Source organism: Microcaecilia unicolor, chromosome 4 (assembly GCF_901765095.1).
Source record: "Microcaecilia unicolor chromosome 4, aMicUni1.1, whole genome shotgun sequence".
NCBI lineage: Eukaryota > Metazoa > Chordata > Amphibia > Gymnophiona > Siphonopidae > Microcaecilia > Microcaecilia unicolor.
The window spans coordinates 195,370,527-195,386,260 of NC_044034.1; the positions used below are offsets into that span (position 1 = coordinate 195,370,527).

General features: G+C 52.1%; 1 protein-coding gene across 7 annotated transcripts in view; it reads left to right on the top strand.

The window, feature by feature from the left end:
• The window catches only part of GTF2H1 (general transcription factor IIH subunit 1), a 1,055,813-nt gene that overhangs the window by 900,334 nt on the left and 139,745 nt on the right, over positions 1–15,734 (top strand). The window lies entirely within an intron of this gene.

A 15,734-nucleotide genomic window follows, 5' to 3' on the forward strand; every position in this document is an offset into this window, starting at 1 on the left:
GGCTAAAAAATTCAAATCCTGTACAGTTTTTTATGCTAATTCCGATGAAATACATTTTAACATTATGGATACAAAATCCAGTCAAGCAAGTTGACTCAAAGTGTGCATCAAAATTGGTCGCAACTCATCGGAACATATTTGGACCAATATTCAGACCGCAACAACTTCCATGCAAACAAAGATACAGACTTGAAATTTTGAACAAGCATTATGCTTGTGCTGGACATAATACTGCCAGATTTGCAACTAACCAGCATCTATAACCGCCCTGCAGGATCTCTTCAAAGTTGGCACTGTCAGCGCAAAGAGTCTGCCTGAATCAGCTTGTGAACAGTATCATCTGAAAGAGAAAATTGTGCTCTACAACACTGATATGTTTTTTGTTTTGCAATGCCACCATTAAGTAGCCATTTACGCAGGTCAAAGTATGTTATATTTGGTACGCTTGATGCGCTAATTTTTCTTCATTTCTAGGAAATTGAGTCTTAATAGTCGCTTAAAAGTATTGATATAATTATTTATTCATTCGTATTTTATTCATTGATTGTCCAATCGTTTATTGTGCACTGAGATGGTGGATTGGAAACGTTTGTGAAACGTCAGTTGAACAGAAAGATGCTTTCATAAGCTTTATGCATCCTCATGGTCCCGCTACTTCATTTTATTGGCCGGTAAGACGCGATACTTGCTGGATCCCAGAACAACTTATCATTGCTGTTATTCCAGCTCCATCAGTGACATCATCTGGTCAGCAATATAGTTTCCCTGAAACCATTCTCTTGCAGATCAATGATGCTTTCAGAATGATGAAGTAACTGAAGAAGGCAGGCTTGGGAACCTGCAGTGAAGTAACTGAAGAAGGCAGGCTTGGGAACCTGCAGTAAAGAAACACACAATCAGGCTTGGGATCCTGCAGTAAAGATAGCCATGCAGTAACAGCCACGGATGGGTATCGGGCGTGACCCCTATGGCGATGGGGATGCTGGTTTCAATGTGATAACCAGTAATGGCTCAGCCATCATGGACCAACGCAATACATCGCGCACACAAAATATAACATACTTTGACCTGAGTAAATGGCTACTTAATGGTGGCATTGCAAAACAAAAACATATCAGTGTTGTAGAGCACAATTTTCTCTTTCAGATGATACTGTTCACAAGCTGATTCAGGCAGACTCTTTTTTTAAGAAAAATTTCAAGTCCGTATCTTTGTTTGCATGGAAGTTGTTGCGGTCTGAATATTGGTCCAAATATGTTCCGATGAGTCGCGACCAATTTTGATGCACACTTTGAGTCAACTTGTTTGACTGGATTTTGCATCCATAATGTTAAAATGTATTTCATCAGAATTAGCATAAAAAACTGTACAGGATTTGAATTTTTTAGCCATTCTTATAAATGTGTTTGGATTTTATTAGACCCCCAAAATGGCATTTTGGTAAATGTCGCGCACTCATAGACTGACAACCTTTCAGAAAAGGGGGTCTAGATCTGCAACTATTGCAGTTAGAGACCTCAAATTTTGGGAAACTTCATTTAACACCTGACTTACGCATCAGATAAAATTTGAACAAAATTGGAGAATATGATGGTGGGAACTTTTTTAATTTTAGACCACTTGGCATAGAATGACCCCAAAGTCTCAAATCTGCATTTGGTCCATACGAAGTTGTGTGATCAATAAAGTAATCCATTGTTGAAGAAAAAGACCAGTTGCCTCCAACCAGAAGGTGAGAATAGTTTTCAAAGCAAACAAAACTGCTTTGTGCAAAAAATCTATAAATCCTTTAGAAAATGTAGATCCTTGAAAATGTGTTCCAAATAATAATGGATTTTGTGCAAGTATTCAATTGTAAAGTTCATGTATATACTGCAATAGATGAGACCAGTATTTCTTCACCACCGGACAAAGCCAAAACATATGCCCCAACGTAGCATCTCTAACTTGACATTTAGGACATTATCCCTCCAAAGCAATGCTTGCTCGATGAGCTCTACGTGGGGACACAAATAGCTGAAGTGCAAATCTGTAGAGAGTTAATCGTGTATTCTCCGAGGACAAGCAGGCTGCTTGTTCTCACTGATGGGTGACGTCCAAGGCAGCCCCTCCAATCGGAAACTTCACTAGCAAAGTCCTTTGCTAGTCCTCGCGCGCCCGCGCGCACCGCGCATGCGCGGCCGTTTTCCCGCCCGAAACCGGCTCGAGCCGGCCAGTCTTCTTTTGTCCGCACTCGGTACGGTCGTGTTTTCGCCGTGTCGAGCCCCGGAAAGTCGACCTCGCGCGTCCAAATTTATTTTGACGTGTTTTTTCTTCGGAAAAGTCTTTCAAGTGTCGGGAAGTGCTCCGGAAACCCCCCCCCGGGTTTCGTGTTAATCCTCCCCGTACTTCCAGCTTTTGCCCCGATAAGTTTTCTTTCGTCGTCGGGGTAGACCTCTTTTCGGCCTCGGTCGAGATTTTCTCCCTTACAAATTTTTTGGTGCTCTTTTTCCGTCATTTCGGACTTTGATTTCGCCGGCGCGATTTTTCCGCCCATGACATCGAAGCCTTCCAGCGGCTTCAAGAAGTGCACCCAGTGCGCCCGGGTTATCTCGCTCACTGATCGACACTCGTCGTGTCTTGTGTGTCTGGGGGCCGAGCACCGCCCTCAGAACTGCAGTCTGTGTTCCCTGCTTCAAAGGCGGACTCAGGTAGCGAGACTAGCCCAGTGGAACGTGTTGTTCTCGGGCTCTTCGTCGGCATCGGCACCGGGATCTTCGAGTGCATCAACGTCGTCAGCGTCCAGACCATCTTCCTCGGCCGCCCCTGCATCGAGTGCATCGAGGCATCGGGCCTCTGCATCGGCGCCGAGACATCGGATAGCTGCATCGACGTCGGTGGTACCGGGACCTCGTCTGCTGATGTCGTCGGACGGTGGTGCATCGTCAGGAGTGCAGGTGAGGGCTGTCCATTCCCCTGCTGGTGGCGGTGAGCCTTCGGGTGGGTCTCCCCCTACCCTGAGGGCTCCTGCGGTACAGCCCCCCCCGAGACCGACCTCCTTCGGCCTCGGCCCCGAGGAAGCGACGGCTGGATTCTACGTCCTCCTCGTCGGTGCCGGGGAGCTCCGGTGACATGCTTCGGAAGAAATCGAAGAAGCATCGACACCGGTCGCCTCCCCGCGTCGGCACCGAGAGCTCTGGGTCGCCGAGGGAGTCGGCACCCAGCAGGCATCGGCACCGAGAGGACCGCTCACCCTCTGTTCAAGAGGTGTCGATGCGCTCCACTCTGGACAGCCCGGAACAGCCTCCTCGCCCGGAACAGGTTCTGACGTCGACGCCTGCATCGACCTCTTTGCCTTTCTCTGCAGCCGCTCTGAACGAGAGCCTCCGGGCCATTCTCCCAGAGATTCTGGGAGAGCTGTTGCGCCCTACCCCTCCAGTACCGGCGGTGCTTGCGCCTCCGGTACCGTCGAGCGTGGCGCCGGCTGGCCCATCGCCCGGGGTGAGGTCCCCGACGTCGGTACCGCGTGCGGTACCGACTGCGGCCACCTCCCAGGAGGGCTCCCCGACTACGTCGGCGGAGGGAGCTTCGCCGATGCGGGCCAGGGAGTCTACCTCTCGACGCCCCCATCGTGGACGTGGCTCCACTGAGTCGAGCCGGGCGAGGTTGCAGACACAGGTTCGTGAACTTGTGTCTGACACCGAGGGTGAGGCCTCGTGGGAGGAAGAAGAAGACCCCAGATATTTCTCTGACGAGGAGTCTGAGGGTCTTCCTTCTGATCCCACTCCCTCTCCTGAAAGACAGCTTTCTCCTCCTGAGAGTCTGTCTTTCGCTTCCTTTGTCCTGGTGATGTCTACGGCCATCCCCTTCCCGGTGGTTGTGGAGGACGAGCCCAGGGCTGAAATGTTTGAGCTCCTGGACTATCCTTCTCCACCTAAGGAAGCGTCCTAAAAAAGACATTGCTTGCGAACTGGACAAAACCTCTAACTAATCCCCACATCCCCAAGAAGATCGAGTCCCAGTACCGGATCCATGGGGACCCAGATCTGATGCGCACCCAGTTGCCTCATGATTCTGGAGTTGTGGATCTGGCCCTAAAGAAGGCTAAGAGTTCTAGGGAGCATGCTTCGGCGCCCCCGGGCAAGGACTCTAGAACCTTAGACTCCTTTGGGAGGAAGGCCTACCATTCCTCTATGCTCGTGGCCAAAATCCAGTCTTACCAGCTCTACACGAGCATACACATGCGGAACAATGTGCGGCGGCGGGCTTGGTTGATGCTCTTCCCCCTGAGCAAGCCAAGCCTTTTCAGGAGGTGGTCAGGCAGCTGAAGGCGTGCAGAAAATTCCTGGCCAGAGGGGTGTATGACACCTTTGATGTTGCGTCCAGGGCCGCTGCTCAAGGTGTGGTGATGCGCAGGCTCTCATGGCTGCGTGCCGCCGACCTGGAGAATAGACTCCAGCAGCGGATTGCGGACTCGCCTTGCCGTGCGGACAACATTTTTGGAGAGAAAGTCGAACAGGTGGTAGAGTCTCTCCACCAGCGGGACACCGCATTTGACAAGTTCTCCCGCCGGCAGCCTTCAGCATCTACCTCTACAGGTAGAAGATTTTTCGGGGGAAGGAAGACTGTTCCCTACTCTTCTGGTAAGCGTAGGTACAATCCTCCTCCTCGACAGCCTGCGGCCCAGGCTAAGCCCCAGCGCGCTCGCTCTCGTCAGCAGCGTGCGCCTCAGCCAGGCCCCTCGGCTCCCCAGCAAAAGCAAGGGGCGAGCTTTTGACTGGCTCCAGCAGAGCATAGCCGACATCCAAGTGTCAGTGCCGGGCAACCTACCAGTCGGGGGGAGGTTGAAAGCTTTTCACCAAAGGTGGCCTCTAATAACCTCCGACCAGTGGGTTCTCCAAATAGTCCGGCAAGGATACACCCTCAATTTGGCCTCAAAACCTCCAAATTGTCCACCGGGAGCTCAGTCTTACAGCTTCCAGCACAAGCAGGTACTTGCAGAGGAACTCTCCGCCCTTCTCAGCGCCAATGCGGTCGAGCCCGTGCCATCCGGGCAAGAAGGGCTGGGATTCTATTCCAGGTACTTCCTTGTGGAAAAGAAAACAGGGGGGATGCGTCCCATCCTAGACCTAAGGGCCCTGAACAAATATCTCATAAAAGAAAAGTTCAGGCTGCTTTCCCTGGGCACCCTTCTCCCCATGATTCAGCAAAACGATTGGCTATGCTCTCTGGACTTGAAGGATGCCTACACACACATCCCGATACTGCCAGCTCACAGACAGTATCTGCGATTTCAGTTGGGCACACGCCACTTCCAGTACTGTGTGCTACCCTTTGGGCTCGCCTCTGCGCCCAGGGTGTTCACAAAGTGCCTAGCTGTGGTAGCAGCGGCACTTCGCAGGCTGGGGGTGCACGTGTTCCCATATCTTGACGATTGGCTGGTGAAGAACACATCCGAGGCAGGAGCCCTGCAGTCCATGCAGATGACTATTCGCCTCCTGGAGCTACTGGGGTTTGTGATAAATTATCCAAAGTCCCATCTTCTCCCAGTGCAGAAACTCGAATTCATAGGAGCTCTGCTGGACTCTCGGACGGCTCGCGCCTATCTCCCAGAGACGAGGGCCAACAACTTATTGTCCCTCGTCTCGCGGGTGCGAGCGTCCCAGCAGATCACAGCTCGGCAGATGTTGAGATTGCTGGGCCACATGGCCTCCACAGTTCATGTGACTCCCATGGCCCGTCTTCACATGAGATCTGCTCAATGGACCCTAGCCTCCCAGTGGTATCAGGCTGCTGGGGGTCTAGAAGACGTGATCCACCTGTCCACGAGTTTTCTCGAATCCCTGTATTGGTGGATAATCTGGTCCAATTTGACTCTGGGACGTCCTTTCCAAATTCCTCAGCCACAAAAAGTGCTGACAACGGATGCGTCTCTCCTGGGATGGGGAGCTCATGTCGATGGGCTTCACACCCAAGGAAGCTGGTCCCTCCAGGAACGCGGTCTACAGATCAATCTCCTGGAGTTGCGAGCGATCTGGAACGCTCTGAAGGCTTTCAGAGATCGGCTGTCCCATCAAATTATCCAAATTCAGACAGACAACCAGGTTGCCATGTACTATGTCAACAAGCAGGGGGGCACCGGATCTCGCCCCCTGTGTCAGGAAGCCGTCAGCATGTGGCTCTGGGCTCGCCGTCTCGGCATGGTGCTCCAAGCCACATATCTGGCAGGCGTAAACAACAGTCTGGCCGACAGACTGAGCCGGATTATGCAACCTCACGAGTGGTCGCTCAACTCCAGAGTGGTGCGCCAGATCTTCCAAGCGTGGGGCACCCCCTTGGTGGATCTCTTCGCATCTCGAGTGAACCACAAAGTCCCTCAGTTCTGTTCCAGGCTTCAGGCCCCCGGCAGACTGGCATCGGATGCCTTCCTCCTGGATTGGGGGGAGGGCCTGCTGTATGCTTATCCTCCCATTGCTCTGGTGGGGAAGACTTTGTTGAAACTCAAGCAAGACCGAGGCACCATGATTCTGATTGCTCCTTTTTGGCCGCGTCAGATCTGGTTCCCTCTTCTTCTGGAGTTATCCTCCGAAGAACCGTGGAGATTGGAGTGTTTTCCGACCCTCATCACGCAGGACGAAGGGGCTCTTCTGCATCCCAGCCTCCGGTCCCTGGCTCTCACGGCCTGGATGTTGAGAGCGTAGACTTTGCCTCTTTGGGTCTGTCAGAGGGTGTCTCCCGCGTCTTGCTTGCTTCCAGGAAAGATTCCACTAAGAGGAGTTACTTCTTTCTGTGGAGGAGGTTTGCCATCTGGTGTGACAGCAAGGCCCTAGCTCCTCGCTCTTGTCCTACACAGACCCTGCTTGAATACCTTCTGCACTTGTCTGAGTCTGGTCTCAAGACCAACTCTGTAAGAGTTCACCTTAGCGCAATCAGTGCATACCATTACCATGTGGAAGGTAAGCCGATCTCAGGACAGCCTTTAGTTGTTCGCTTCATGAGAGGTTTGCTTTTGTCAAAGCCCCCTGTCAAGCCTCCTACAGTGTCATGGGATCTCAATGTCGTTCTCACCCAGCTGATGAAACCTCCTTTTGAGCCACTGAATTCCTGCCATCTGAAGTACTTGACCTGGAAGGTCATTTTCTTGGTGGCAGTTACTTCAGCTCGTAGAGTCAGTGAGCTTCAGGCCCTGGTAGCCCAGGCCCCTTACACCAAATTTCATCATAACAGAGTAGTCCTCCGCACTCACCCTAAGTTCTTGCCAAAGGTTGTGTCGGAGTTCCATCTGAACCAGTCAATTGTCTTGCCAACATTCTTTCCCCGTCCTCATTCCTGCCCTGCTGAACGTCAGCTGCACACATTGGACTGCAAGAGAGCATTGGCCTTCTACCTGGAGCGGACACAGCCCCACAGACAGTCCGCCCAATTGTTTGTTTCTTTTGATCCCAATAGGAGGGGAGTGGCTGTAGGGAAACGCACCTTATCCAATTGGCTAGCAGATTGCATTTCCTTCACTTACGCCCAGGCGGGGCTGGCTCTTGAGGGTCATGTCACGGCTCATAATGTTAGAGCCATGGCTGCGTCGGTAGCCCACTTGAAGTCAGCCTCCATTGAAGAAATTTGCAAAGCTGCGACGTGGTCATCCGTCCACACATTCACATCTCATTACTGCCTGCAGCAGGATACCCGACGCGACAGTCGGTTCGGGCAGTCAGTTCTTCAGAACCTGTTTGGGCTTTAGGATCCAACTCCACCCCCCGAGGGCCCTGTTTGTTCTGTTCCAGGCTGCACTCTCAGTTAGTTGGTAAATTTTTTAGGTCAATTTCAGTTATGTCCTCGCCGTTGCGAGGCCCAATTGACCATGGTTATTGTTTTGAGTGAGCCTGGGGGCTAGGGATACCCCATCAGTGAGAACAAGCAGCCTGCTTGTCCTCGGAGAAAGCGAATGCTACATACCTGTAGAAGGTATTCTCCGAGGACAGCAGGCTGATTGTTCTCACAAACCCGCCCGCCTCCCCGTTGGAGTTGTGTCTTCCCTTGAAGTGTATTGTCTTGCTACATACTGGACTGGCCGGCTCGAGCCGGTTTCGGGCAGGAAGACGGCCGCGCGAGGACTAGCAAAGGACTTTGCTAGTGAAGTTTCCGATTGGAGGGGCTGCCGTGGACGTCACCCATCAGTGAGAACAATCAGCCTGCTGTCCTCGGAGAATACCTTCTACAGGTATGTAGCATTCGCTTTTACCAATTCCCAAGACAAAGGCCTTCAACTGATGTGGTAAAAGGGGTTCTTGTAAATCTTGTTCATTGCGCAGCTATACAAGCATAATCTAATTCTTCAGCTGTGTCTTATGATGGAATGTTAAGGGAACTTTCAATTGTGTGCCTAATGATAGTGCATCAGCTAAAGTCTCCTGTACGTCCTCCATAAGATGTGTCCAGTTGAAGGAGCGCACATAATGATTAAGCTGTAAATAAGCAAAATAGTCCTGTGAAGTTAAGGAAAACTCTCTTTTTGGAGAGCCGAGAATGACTTCATCGCTTCCTTTTCCATGAGGACTTGTAATAGGTAAATCACTCCACACTGTGCCCAAGAATTAAAGACCCTGTGTCCTTGTCCAGGAGGGAAAGCAAGATTATTGCATATGGAAAGGAAAGGAGTCGTGGCCGCTGAAAAATAGTGTCTTCGACAGATCCACCGCCACACTTGTCTACTAGTCTTTAAATAGGCTCTTAATATCCCAGGAGGCAAGGAATTATTAGTGTGAATCACACTGCTGAAATGAACATTTGACAAAACTCGAGTTTCTAGAGATGTGACAGAAAATGTGGATATGTTGTAAAACCAGTGATTAATATGACGCATTCCACTGGCCACATTTAAGTACTGAAGATTAAGGAATCCCCATAGTTCCCAAAGATCTTGGGGTCTGCAGGACCCTGAGCGACAATTGAGACCTCTTGCCTCGCCACAAGTAGACATGCAGAGCTCGATGCAGCATACCCTCATCCCTCTTAGTAAGATATATATAGGCAACATCTGAAACAAATACAACCATTCAGGTGCAAGTAGCATATTGAAAAGATGAATTCTTCCCGTGTATCTTCCATTAACGGATGTATATTAAGAGCATATAAAGTAGATTAGTAGGGATATAGACCCCAAGATACTTAACAAACTCAGAATCCCAAGAAAATGGAAAGGGGCTTCTCCACTCCGTCTTCACAGGTGGTAGAAGGGGAAGAGCCACCGATTTTATGAAAATTCAGAGAGAATCCCGAGATGGCACCAAACTCAGAAATCACCTTTAACAAAGAAGGTACAACCTCCTCAGGTTGGGTAAAGAAAAACATCAGGTCATCTGCATAAGCCAAAGTTTTAATTTGTTGACCTAAAAGAGAAACCCCGGGAATAGTTTGTCTCCTCTATGACTCTGATTTAAAGGTTCCAAGGTTAGGATAAATAGTAGAGGAGACAAGGGACAACCTTGACGCGTACCTCGAAAGATGGGAAAAGGGAGAATGCATTCTCCATTTACCATAAGTTTCGCCATTGCCTCATGATGTAATGTGTGAACTGCCTGTAAAAACCATCCACTAATTCTCATTCTGTCTAAAACTGTAAATAAATGGGCCCAGCTCACTTTTCAAAGTTTTTCTTGACATCTATGCTAAGAGCCAAAGCAGGAGTCTCATTAACTTGACAATGACACATAGCTAACAAAATTTTTCTGATATTGACTACTGAGTTACGATCTTTTACAAAACCTACTTTGGCATCCCCCACCAAATGTAGAAGTTATACTGCCAAACGATTGGCAAGAATCTTAGATAGAAGTTTAATGTCAACATTAATGAAATAGGACAATATGCCAAATCAGCAACCTTGCCTGGTTTAGGAATGAGCGTAATCAAAGCCGTGTTTTTTTTAAATTTTTTTATTTGCATGAAGTCTTTATTAACCATTAAAACATAAAAGAAAGCTCACTGAGCTCAACTAACAGTGCACATTATCATAAGTTATACAAACAAGCAAACGCACCGTGGGCACCGTATCAAACAGTTTCAACATCCATATAATAGCCTTAAAGGACTTCAAAGTTTTGAATTTTATTGTGAAAATATATCCCCCCTCAGTACCCACCCCTCCCTGGGTTAAATCCCTTAACACAGCCACCTCCACACTGCTCTCTCAACTCACACTACTCACATTGATCACTAAGAATGAAAGGTTTCCAGACAGAGTACCATTTACTATTCTGTTGCTTGCGCTCTGCTATGAGCCTCTCCATTTCACAGACATAACTCAATTTATACAGCCATCTCGTAACTGGAGACTGGTGGCTATGACCACCCTAGCTGCACCCAATGCTTGCCTTATCAGTGCCTGCTGAGCTGGTGTGAGACCCACTGCCCTTATAGAGAAAAGGAATATTTCAGGAGCCCATATAATTGAACACCCCACCCATCTCTGCAACCTATTGTGGACCGCTTTCTAGAATGCTCTAACTTTTACACAGGACCACCACACATGCCCCATTGTTCGCTTATTACCACACCCTCTCCAGCACAACCCTGAGGAAGTTGGATTTCTCCGAGGACAAGCAGGCTGCTTGTTCTCACGACTGGGTTGACGTCCACGGCAGCCCCCACCAACCGGAACAAAACTTCGCGGGTGGTCCCGCACGCAGGGCACGCCCACCACGCATGCGCGGCCGTCTTCCCGCCCGTGCGCGACCGTTCCCGCTCAGTCTTTTCTTTTCCGCGCTGGAGAGAGCCGCGTTCGTCTCTCTCTCTGTCAGCCCCGGAAACCGGATCGCGCTTTCGCCGCAAACTTTTTTTTTCTCTTCGTGTTCTCCGTTTTTCTATTTTTCCTTTGAGTAAAAAAAAAAAACGCTGAACTTTGGTTTTCCCTCGTCTTTTAGCGGGGGCGTCTCGTTGCGGCCTTGTGGCCGCGCGGTCGATTTATTTTCGAGGTGTGATTTTTACCGCCACCATCGACGACTTTGACTTCGCCGACGCGATTTTTCCGTCGATGTCCTCGAAGGTCCCGAGTGGATTTAAGAAGTGTGGTCGGTGCGGCCGGCATATCTCGCAGACCGACACCCACGCTTGGTGCCTCGGGCCGGAGCACGATACCAAGACGTGCACCTTGTGTCTCGGTCTCCGGAAACGGACACAAGTAGCGAGGCAAGTTCTTCGGGACCGTCTTTTTGGAACTTGTGCCGGCTCCTCGACGTTGACTTCGACGGCATCGGTATCGACAGCCGGATCTTCGGTACCGGTATCGATGTCCACGAAATCGGCACCAACGGCATCGACCCCAGGAGCACAGGTCCCGTCGGCCCACCGGCTCTCCGGAGACGGCAGGGGTGAGAGGCCGCGTGGGCAATCGGCCCCGGTCACTCCCTCTACCCAGGGCCCTCGGGACCGAACCCTGTCAGACCCGATTCCTCGAGGCCGAGGGGGATCCACCTCCTCCTCTTCTGTCCCACCGAGCGCCGATGACGGGCACTGTAAAAAGGCGAAGAAACACCGTCATCGGTCGCCCCCGACGCATCCGGCTCCCGGCGCCAGGGATGAGTCGACGCCGAGGAAGCGGCAGCGTCAAGAGGAGAGGTCCCCCTCTGTCGTAGAGGTATCAGCGCGTCAGGGTGCCAGCACTTCGGTGCAGTCTCCTGGACCCGAGCAGCTTCCGGCACCGACACCTCTACCGGCCCCTTCGTCTTTCCCGACAGTGGGCCTGGACGAGTGCCTCCGAGCCATCCTTCCGGGGATCCTGGAAGGGCTGATGCGCCAGACCGTACCGGCGCTGGGGGTGCTTGCGCCCTCGGCGCCGTTGATGGAGGCGCCGGCGTGCTCTAGCCCGGTGCCGAGGCCCTTGACGCCGCTTGCGGCGCCGGTCTCGACCGCCACGCAGGTGGAGTCCCCGTCGATGTCGATGGAGGGAGCTTCATCCCCGCTGGCGCGGAAGTCCACCGCTCGACGACGCCACCGAGGTCTCGGTGCCTCGACATCGAGCCGGGCCCGGTTGAGGACTGAGCTGCAGGAGCTCATGTCCAACACCGAGGAAGAGGCCTCATGGGGGGAGGAGGAGGACCCCAGATATTTCTCCTCAGAGGAGTCTGTGGGCCTTCCCTCCGACCCCACTCCTTCACCTGAGAGAAAGCTCTCGCCACCTGAGAGCCTCTCCTTTGCCTCCTTCGTCAGGGATATGTCTATATGCATTCCCTTCCCCGTGGTTTCTGTGGATGAGCCGAGGGCTGAGATGCTCGAGGTCCTCGACTATCCATCACCACCTAGAGAGTCCTCCACGGTGCCGTTGCACAATGTCCTCAAGGAGACACTGCTTCGGAACTGGTTGAGACTGCTATCTAACCCCACCATCCCCAAGAAAGCAGAGTCCCAATACAGGATCCACTCGGACCCAGAGTTAATGCAGCCCCAATTGCCTCATGACTCGGCGGTCATGGACTCTGCTCTCAAGAGGGCACGGAGTTCGAGGGATACCGCCTCGGCGCCCCCGGGGCGGGAGTCTTGCACTCTGGACTCGTTTGGGAGGAAGGCCTACCAATCTTCCATGCTCATGACCCGCATCCAGTCTTACCAGCTCTACACGAGCATCCACATGCGGAATAATGTGAAGCAACTGGCGGACCTGGTCGACAAGCTCCCCCCGGAGCAGTCCAGGCCCTTTCAGGAGGTGGTCAGGCAGCTGAAGGCGTGCAGAAAGTTCCTGTCCAGGGATATATATGACACCTGTGACGTGGCATCTCGTGCTGCGGCCCAAGGTATAGTGATGCGCAGGCTCTCATGGCTGCGTGCCTCTGACCTGGACAACCGCACCCAGCAGAGACTGGCCGACGTCCCTTGCCGGGGGGATAATATTTTTGGTGAGAAGGTCGAGCAGTTGGTGGACCAACTACATCAGCGGGAAACCGCCCTCGACAAGCTCTCTCGGGCGCCTTCGGCATCCACCTCAGCAGGTGGACGTTTTTCCCGGGCCAGGCAGGCTGCGCCCTACGCCTTCAACAAGCATAGGTAAACCCAGCCGGCCCGAAGGCCTCATCAGGCACAGGGACAGTTCCAGCGCGCTCGTTCCCATCAACAGCATGCGCCTAAGCAGCCCCCTACGCCTCCACAGCAAAAGCTGGGGACGGGCTTTTGACTGGATCCATGGGAACATAGCCGCCATCAAAGTGTCCGTACCGGATGATCTGCCAGTCGGAGGGAGGTTAAAACTTTTTCACCAAAGGTGGCCTCTTATAACCTCCGACCAGTGGGAGCTCAGTCCTTCAGCTCCCAGCACAAGCGAGTACTTGCAGAGGAACTCTCCGCCCTTCTCAGCGCCAATGCGGTCGAGCCCGTGCCACCCGGGCAGGAAGGGCAGGGATTCTATTCCAGGTACTTCCTTGTGGAAAAGAAAACAGGGGGGATGCGCCCCATCCTAGACCTGAGAGGCCTGAACAAATTCCTGGTCAAAGAAAAGTTCAGGATGCTTTCCTTGGGCACCCTTCTGCCAATGATTCAGAAAAGCGATTGGCTATGTTCCCTGGATTTAAAGGACGCATACACTCACATCCCGATACTGCCAGCTCACAGACAGTATCTCAGATTCCGTCTGGGCACACGGCACTTTGGGCTCGCCTCTGCCCCACGGGTGTTCACCAAGTGCCTCGTGGTGGTTGCGGCGTATCTACGCAAGCTGGGAGTGCACGTGTTCCCATATCTCGACGATTGGCTGGTCAAGAACACCTCGGAGGCAGGAGCTCTCCGGTCCATGCAGTGCACTATTCACCTCCTGGAGCTGCTGGGGTTTGTGATAAATTACCCAAAGTCCCATCTCCAGCCAGTCCAGTCTCTGGAATTCATAGGAGCTCTGCTGAATACTCAGACGGCTCAGGCCTTCCTTCCCGAAGCGAGGGCCAACAACCTCCTGTCCCTGGCTTCCCAGACCAGAGCATCTCAGCAAATCACAGCTCGGCAGATGTTGAGACTTCTGGGTCATATGGCCTCCACGGGTTCATGTGACTCCCATGGCTCGTCTTCACATGAGATCTGCTCAATGGGCCCTAGCTTCCCAGTGGTTTCAAGCCACCGGGAATCTAGAAGATGTCATCCGCCTCTCCACCAGTTGCCGCACTTCACTGCACTGGTTGACCATTCGGACCAATTTGACCCTGGGACGTCCATTCCAAATTCCACAGCCCACGAAAGTGCTAACGACGGATGCATCTCGCCTGGGGTGGGGAGCTCATGTCATGGGCTTCACACCCAGGGACTGTGGTCCCTTCAGGAAAAGGATCTTCAGATCAACCTCCTGGAGCTCCGAGCGGTCTGGAACGCACTGAAGGCTTTCAGAGATCGGCTGTCCTGTCAAATTATCCAAATTCGGACAGACAATCAGGTTGCAATGTATTACATCAACAAGCAGGGGGGCACCGGATCTCGCCCCCTGTGTCAAGAAGCCGTCGGGATGTGGCGTTGGGCTTGCCAGTTCGGCATGCTCCTCCAAGCCACATACCTGGCAGCCGTAAACAACAGTCTGGCCGACATACTGAGCAGAGTCATGCAACCGCACGAGTGGTCGCTCCATTCCAGAGTGGTACGCAAGATCTTCCGAGAGTGGGGCACCCCCTCGGTGGACCTTTTCGCCTCTCAGACCAACCACAAGCTGCCTCTGTTCTGTTCCAGACTTCAGGCACACGGCAGGCTAGCGTCGGATGCCTTTCTCCTCCATTGGGGGACCGGCCTCCTGTATGCTTATCCTCCCATACCTTTGGTGGGGAAGACCTTACTGAAGTTCAAGCAAGACCACGGCACCATGATTCTGATAGCGCCTTTTTGGCCCCGTCAGATCTGGTTCCCTCTTCTTCTGGAGTTGTCCTCCGAAGAACCGTGGAGATTGGAGTGTTTTCCGACTCTCATTTCGCAGAACGACGGAGCGTTGCTGCACCCCAACCTTCAGTCTCTGGCTCTCACGGCCTGGATGTTGAGGGCGTAGACTTCGCTTCGTTGGGTCTGTCTGAGGGTGTTTCCCGTGTCTTGCTTGCCTCTAGGAAGGATTCCACTAAAAAGAGTTACTTTTTCAAGTGGAGGAGGTTTGTCATTTGGTGTGAGAGCAAGGCCCTAGAACCTCGTTCTTGCCCTGCACAGAACCTGCTTGAATACCTTCTGCACTTATCGGAGTCTGGCCTCAAGACCAACTCAGTAAGGAATCACCTTAGTGCGATTAGTGCTTACCATCTTCGTGTAGAGGGTAAAGCCATCTCTGGAGAGCCTTTAGTCGTTCGATTCATGAGAGGCTTGCTTCTGTCAAAGCCCCCTGTCAAGCCTCCTGCAGTGTCATGGGATCTCAACGTCGTCCTCACCCAGCTGATGAAACCTCCTTTTGAGCCACTGAATTCATGCCATCTGAAGTACTTGACCTGGAAGGTCATTTTCTTGGTGGCAGTTACTTCAGCTCGTAGGGTCAGTGAGCTTCAAGCCCTAGTAGCTCATGCTCCGTATACTAAATTTCATCACAACAGAGTAGTCCTCCGCACTCACCCTAAGTTCCTGCCAAAGGTGGTGTCGGAGTTCCATCTTAACCAGTCAATTGTCTTGCCAACATACTTTCCCAGACCGCATACCCGCCCTGCTGAACGTCAGTTGCACACATTGGACTGCAAAAGAGCATTGGCCTTCTTGCAGCGGACACAGCCCCACAGACAGTCCGCCCAATTGTTTGTTTCTTTCGACCCCAATAGGAAAGGGGTCGC